Genomic DNA, 7,617 nt, shown 5'->3' on the forward strand with positions numbered 1-7,617 from the left:
ATATGAAATGAGGGGAAATGCACAAGAACACCTACACTTGCAGACAGTACAAATTTGACCTGGCATCAAAGGCTGGATGATCACAGCACAACTGGAGGAAGAAAGAAAAGAAAAAAAAAAAAAAGTAACTCACTACAAGTGGATGAACTTGACCTATGCTTGTGTATGCAGTATGACAAAAGAGCGGACAAATCTCTACAGTGAAGATCATTCCCAAGCCCTTGGTACACAGGGTTGACAGGGATGGGGAACTTAGACATTGCCTACCCAAAATGAGGGGACTACAAAGGCAAGAAGTGACTAGCTTACAAGCTTTCAATAGGCAACCTAGCTCCAGAGGATACAGGGAAAGACAGAATCTCCACTGAATTGTTTCCAACCTGTGTGGGTTGTTGTTGTTGTTGTTGTGTGCCATGGAGTCGGTTCTGGCTCATAGTGACCCTGCATAGGGTTTCTGAGGCTGTAATCTTTATAGGAGCAGAAAGCCTCACCTTTCACCTGTGGAACAGCTGGTAGTTTTGAACTGCTGACCTTGTGAATCATAGCCCAATTCATAACAACTACACTACCTTATTGGGTTGGTAAAGAAAATGGTCAGCAAAAGTGGCATATGCTCAACAATATGGATGGGCAAAGTGTCAGTAACAAAGGGCATAAACACAACAACAGAATCAGAATCAACTCAACAGCACCTAAAAACAGAAGATATGATAAGTGCATTATATCTCTACAAGGTAATGTTTCTAAATTAAGAAAATAAATATGAAATTGTGGTGCCAGTTTTCCTGTCTGCCTATCCAGATTGTCCTTTGGTAGCCTGCCACTTGCCTGCCACATATTCTTTGTATCCCCCTATGCTTTATTACTCCTCTGATCTACTAAACATTCCCCTAATAACATTTTGTCTAAACTACCTTTTCCCAAAAGAAACTACCAATTAAAGCCTGAAATCCCTTTTAAAATCTGTTCAGATATTGTGGACCTTCTCCACATTACTTTTACCCTTGGATGTGGTCACAATCACATAAAATTCCTAAAGCTGAAGGAGAATCATGACACATTTACTGAAGAACTAAGAGTTCATGTTGAGATTTACCAATATGGACTATCTGATTTCTACTAATGATACACATAATAATCCATCTAGGAAAGGTCCAAATGTGGTTAGAACAGGTTGAATGGAGAAATCCTAAAGATATTTAGCTCACTGTTGTTGCTGTTGTTGTGTGCTGTATTGGGTTTCTGAGGCTAGAAATATTTGCTGAAGCAGACAGGAGAAAGATGAGGATCTTTCTCCTTCAGTGCAGCTGGTAGTTTAGAAATGCTGATCTAGTGGTTAGCAGCACAGCTCATAACCTACTATGCCACCAGAAATTAGTCACTGTTATTCATTGCTTCCTTTTAAAAGTATTAATCATTTCTGTGCTAGTCTTTGTAGTACCCCTCTATTCCCTGTTTAGAAATTTTACAACAGGGGATGGAAGTTTGTTCAGGATTTCCAGACTATCTAGTGTATTGTAATTTCTAGGTTTCCAGTAGTTCTAAGCCCTCATTTACTGTTTTCTAATGAGTCCTGGTGTGGCACTGTGGGTTAGTGCACCAAACTGCAAAGCCATTTGAAATGCAAGGTCAGTAGTTCAAGCTCACCAGATGCTCCTCGGAAACCTATGTTGTTGTTAAGTGCCGTCGAGTCAGTTCCGACCCATAGAGATCCTATACTGGGTTTCCAAGGCTGAAAATCTTTACGGGAGCAGAAAGCCTCATCTTTCTCCTGCAGAGCGACTAGTAGTTTCAAACTGCTGACCATAAGGTTCACAGCCTGATTCGTAACCACTATGCTACCAGAACTCCAGGGTCACTATTGGTTGGGATCAATTCAATGGCACTTAACAACAGCAGCAGCAATGCTTCTAGTGTAGCGCTGTAGGATCAGGACTGGATTGCTAATACAAAGTCATTATGAGATAGAATCTACTCAACGACACTTAAAAATAACAATTTTGTAGCATCATTTCTAGTATTCCTATCCATCAAGGAGCCAATGTTGGTTCACCATCACCTGAAAAAAAAAAAAAAAACAATTTATATGAACTGTAATACCCAAAGGCTCAACACATCTCTTGCTTGCTTCTCAAATCTTAAACAAAGGCTTACAACTTTTATAGTTTTCAAGCAAGTTCACACTGGTGCAGTATATAAATGATTTACTGGTCTGCTCCATCTTTTATCAGACTTGCCTTGGAGAGAGTATTGTTGTTTTTGTTGGTGTTAGGTGTCATCAAGTCAATACCAACTCACAGAGACTTCAGGCAAAACAAAACAAAACACTGCTCAGTTGTGTGGCATTCTCACAAATGTTGCTATACTTGAGTACTTGAGTCTGGACATTCTAGATTCTAAGGGGCATTCTGGCTGTATTTCTTCCAACATAGATTTGTTTGTTCTTTTGGCAGTCCATGGTGTTTTTAATATCATCTTTCAACACCATAACTCAAATGTTTCAATTCTTCTACAGTCTTCCTTATTCATTGCAAGACTTTCACATGCATATGAAACTGGTGAAAATATCATGGGCTTAGTCAGGCACACATTAAGCCTCAAACTGACATCTTTGCTCTTCAACACTTTAAAGAGGTCTTGTGTAGTCGATTTGCCTAATGTAATATGTGATTTTATTTCTTGACTGCTGCTTCCATGAGTGTTGATGGTTGATCTGAGCAAAATTAACAATTTGACAACTTCAATGTTTTCTGCATTTGACTTGAAGTTATTTACTGGTCCAGTGGTAAAGACTTTTCTCTTGTTAAAATGTTTACCAAATGCCTAAAAAAAAACAACTATAATTATGGCAGTACTTTTAAAAATATTTAGGTCATTTGATTTCACCAAAAAATTTCTATTCTTTAAGTAAAAGAAGCTATTTTTACTTTTCCTGTCAAAAAATTCAGAGACAATTATGTAGGTTTCTGGGGTTTTGCAGCTTCTGTACAACTTGGATTCCTAATTTATTTTTGTTAGCTTTGTTGTTGTTGTTAAATGCCGTTGAGTTGATCTCGACCCATAGTGACCCTGTATAGGATTTTTGAGGAGCAACTGGTGAGCTTGAACCACCGACCTTGAAGTTCAAATGGCTTTGTTGTCTGGTACATTTACCCACAGTGCCACCCACCTACATAAATATTTGAAAACCTTTGAACCTGATTCTTTCCAAATTGCTCTGGAGGATCAAGAAACTGTACATAAACCAAATTCTAGGAAACATTCTTGTCCTAGATTTTCCTAACCATCACCTAGACTTTTTTCCTGTTTCTACATTGTTGTTATTAAGTTCCATCAACTCTTTTGACTCATAGTGATCCTGTATAGTGTTTCCGAGAAGTAGCTGATTGGTTTGAATTGTTGACCTTGTGGTTCACAGTCCAGTACTGACTGGCTCAACATTGCCACACTGTGAGTCCTCAAGAACTGCTTTAGGTTTTCTAACCCGGAAGCAAGGAGCTCATCAAAGGAAAGTAAGATATCATAGTGTTCTCTACAACCCTATAGCTAAATGGTATTATCCTTGCTTCAGGGTGGCTGCTGCCACAATCAAACTAGTTGTAAGCACTGCAGACATAGTGTTATCAAATTTTACAAATGTTTATATACTTCACGTGATATCTGCTATACTTAACATTGATTTAACCAAACACTTTTCACCAGTTAACTAACTTCCTGTCAAGTGGTTCCCCTGGCTATACCTACCGTTGGGTTACATTCTGTGACTTGTTTAAATCTCACCACTTTCTTCCCAGAATTTGACAATAATAACCAATACAAGGCTGCTTAAATTTAATTGAATATCTTTTAACTCCCCAAAGAGGTTGAAGTGAAATGCTTTCCCTACTGCTGATTTCATTACATTTGTAGATAGTCTCTATTTGAAACCTGATCCCACTCAAGATCATTATGAATATAGCATCGGAGATTCAACTGAGGTTCTTGAAGTTAAGTTCTTCCAGATGCTATTTGATCCAACAAAATGAACAAATGACTTTTAAAAGAGTATGCAAGCCTGCTAAAGGAATTCAAACTGAATTTAGCAAAGGATATGACCTAGGGATATCATTGCTAATGTCAGATGGATATTGGCTAAAAGTAGAGAATACCAGAAAGGTGTTTATTTTGAGCTTTACTGAACATTCAAAAACTTCTGATTATGTGGATCTTAATAAGCTATGGATAATATTGTGAGCAATGGATGTTCCAGAACAGTTCATTGTGCTCATGAGGAACCTGTACATAGACGAAGAGACAGTTCTTCAAACAGAACAAGGGGATATTAAATGATTTAAAGTCAGGATAGAGTTATATCCTTTCACCATACTTATTCTATCTGTACGCTGAGCAAGTAATCAAGATGTATTATATGAAGAAGGTGGCATCAGAATTGAATAAAGACTTGTTAACTATCTGTAATATGCAAATGAAACCTTACTTGCTGGAGGGGATAAGGACTTAAAATAGTGGTGAAGATCAAAGACTATAGCCTTCAGTACAGTTTGCTCCTCAATGTAAATAAAACAAAAATCCCACTACTGGAAAAATAAACTTTTGTTGTTAAGTTCCCTTGAGTCAGTTCTGACTCAGAATGAACCTGTATATGGTTTCCAATGAGAGGCTGGTGGGTTTGAATCACCAATCTTGTATATCAAACTGACGTTGTACATTATCCTACTGCTCCACATCAGGACTGTGGAACAATAAATAGAATCATGACAAATGGAGAAAAGAATGAAGTTGTCAAAGATTTAATTTTACTTGGATCCATAATAAGCATTCATGGAAGCAAGATTCAAGAAGTCAAATGACAGATTGTGTTAAGCAAATATGCTGCTGCAAAATACATCTGTCTGTCTCTGTCAGTTCTGGGGTCTTTGTCTCTTTACAACACCTCTGTAGTCAATGTTCCTTAGACATCACCATGTATCTTGGCATCAATCTTACCCTGGGTCTATGAGGTTCTCAACATGGGGACCCTGGATTCAAAAAATACACTATGTATCTGACATTCCTCCTTCTCTGCTTGTTTCTCTGTCCTTTTATCTTTTGTAAGATAAAGGGCGATGCAGAATACACTCTAGGTAAGTTCACCTCACATCTGGTCTGAGTTAGGGTATTGTGTCCCACCCTAGTCCCATAATAAATACAATTTAATCTTGCATCATCAACATATAGAGATCAGGATTTACAAGATAATTCCAACAGCTCATAAATATGATTACCATACAAAACTGGTAATCATGACCTAGTCAAGTTGGCACATCTTTTGGGAAATCACAATTCAATGCAGGAAACCTTCACTTCTCCACAAAGAAACTTTAGAAATAATATTAAAAAGTGTTTTATGAATGCATATTTTTTGTAGGTGATCAAAATACCTTACTAAGAAAATCCTAGATATGAATACAAATCCTATGCTTGAGGATCAACATGACTTAATGCTTTAAAAATGACAAAAAATGTACTCTCAGCTGTTTTAGGAGTTCCCCTAGTGCTCCACTCTTATAATGAAAGTTTACACAGAAACAGTGATCTGGAACTCTTTCCTCCATACAAAAAAAAAAAAAAAATTAAAATGCTATGATAGATATATTCAGAAACACATGGACTTTTTAAACTTGTAGATATACCTGAACTTGAAAATTTCATTCACATTATGTCTACTACTGTGCTTCAAATAACACATGAACTAGCCATTAGCATAGAAGTCCAATACAAATCTTTAAAGTCTCTTCCTAAAATTGTGTTGGGTAATAGAATTTTCTTTGATTTTTTGTAGTACAATGAAAAGGAGTTTGTGCAATCATTAATACCACTTGTATTTATATAAATGCATCAGAAAAATTAAAGCAATATCTTAAATAAGTCCATCACAAAGCTACATGATTTCAACTACCGTTTCAGTCCAATTCCTCTTCACATGATCATTTTAGTTGTCTTCTTACTAAAATTGTTTCTTGGCTATGATCAATTTTTCAAACTGAATTAATTCTCTTAATCATTATAATATAAGGGTGAGTAAAAAATTATCTGTACTCTTACTATAGAATTCTTTAATCAACTTTTAGAAAAGACAAATACAGCCGTTTTTGAAATATTTTCCTTACTGTTCAATAAACTTTGTCCATCTGTGAACAAGCTTTCATGTTACCTTATTTAAAAATGCCTTAGGCTGAGCTGTAACTCATGAATGCACCACTGTCTTACTTCTTCATCAGTGTTAAATCTTTATCCATGAAGGACAGCTTTCAGGGAACCAAACAGGTAAAAGTCCAATGGGTCAAGACCAGGACTTAAGGGAGGATTCTTTTACATCTGAATTTTTTTTTTTTTTTTTTTTTTGCAGTGTCAAGAGGGTGGGCAAAGGTGTGTGGACCTGCACTGCCAGGAAGATCACCAGGTCCTTGGATATCAGTCTTCTACATTTAATCCTAAATTCAGACTTCAGCTCTTTAGTGAGCATCTTGCTATAAAGAGCATTATTGATTCATGAACTTTTGTTTTTAATTGTGTTCCCATACCAGCCCTTGAGAATCCCAGAAAGCTGTAAGCATCAATGTTCCAGCTGATGGTTGATTTTTGAACTTTTTCTTGCTTGGTAATTTAGGATGTTTCCACTCCATACTTTTTAATTTACTCTCTGGCTCATAGTTACTAGTAACAATTTACCTTTCTTCAAGTATCTGTTCAAATTTTGTTTGCAGATGTCCAAACATTTCTGTTTATGCTCTTCTGTGAGTTATTTTGGTACACATCTCACAAAAACTGTTTGAAACTCAAGCCTGCATGAATTATTTCATAGGCAGAGTTATGGCTGATTTGCAAATCGTTTTTCACATAATCCATTGTCACTCATCTATTTGACAGAATAATTTCATATGCACACTTAATATTGTCATCAGCCATGGGCAAGGATGGGCATTTGAATACAATCAGAGTGAGGATAATTTCTGACTCATCCTCGTAATTATTGCAAGATTTGTAAATTTTTTATGAATTGTTTTAAAAATGTTTGTTATCAGAATCAAACAGTTCTTGCTGTCCTGTATGCTCCAGATAACTACAAACAAGCCAGTAGCATAGAATAGCAAGAAAGCATTTATTTTGAAAAAAAAAACAAAAACATTAATTACATAGACAATAGTTTGCCTTTTGTCCTTGATCAATGCCCCTCTCTGATAAGGATTCCTATTAATTTGGCTCTACTGTCACAAATTTCTTCTTAAAACAAGAAAGAAGCAAAGGTTTCAGTTATAAAATGGTGAAAATGGAAGCTAGGGCTCCCAACTACCTTTAATGGAGAGCATCTGTGGCTTTAAAAATCGACTTCAAATATTCAGCCATGTAATAAATATGAGGAAAGCAAATCCATGCAGAAGAGGACATTCTTAAAATTGTGATCAGCAAAATTTTAATTTAAATTCTCCATAAGTAAGTTGATGGGATTTTAAAAATACCCCCAAAATGCAGATGCGTGTCATAAGAGATTTCTTACAAAGATGTAGGCTGAACTCCATTTTTATTGTTCATTCTGAGATGATTATCAAACATCAGCTACCTAGTAGCTCCAGAAAG

The 7,617-nt window shown here is 36.3% G+C and overlaps 1 pseudogene; it reads left to right on the top strand.

The window, feature by feature from the left end:
* LOC102815976 overlaps positions 1 to 6,535 on the top strand; it is a 36,541-nt pseudogene extending 30,006 nt beyond the window's left edge.
* The last annotated feature ends 1,082 nt before the right edge of the window (positions 6,536 to 7,617 follow it).

The sequence above is a fragment of the Chrysochloris asiatica genome, unplaced genomic scaffold (genome assembly GCF_000296735.1).
Source record: "Chrysochloris asiatica unplaced genomic scaffold, ChrAsi1.0 scaffold00084, whole genome shotgun sequence".
Lineage (NCBI taxonomy): Eukaryota > Metazoa > Chordata > Mammalia > Afrosoricida > Chrysochloridae > Chrysochloris > Chrysochloris asiatica.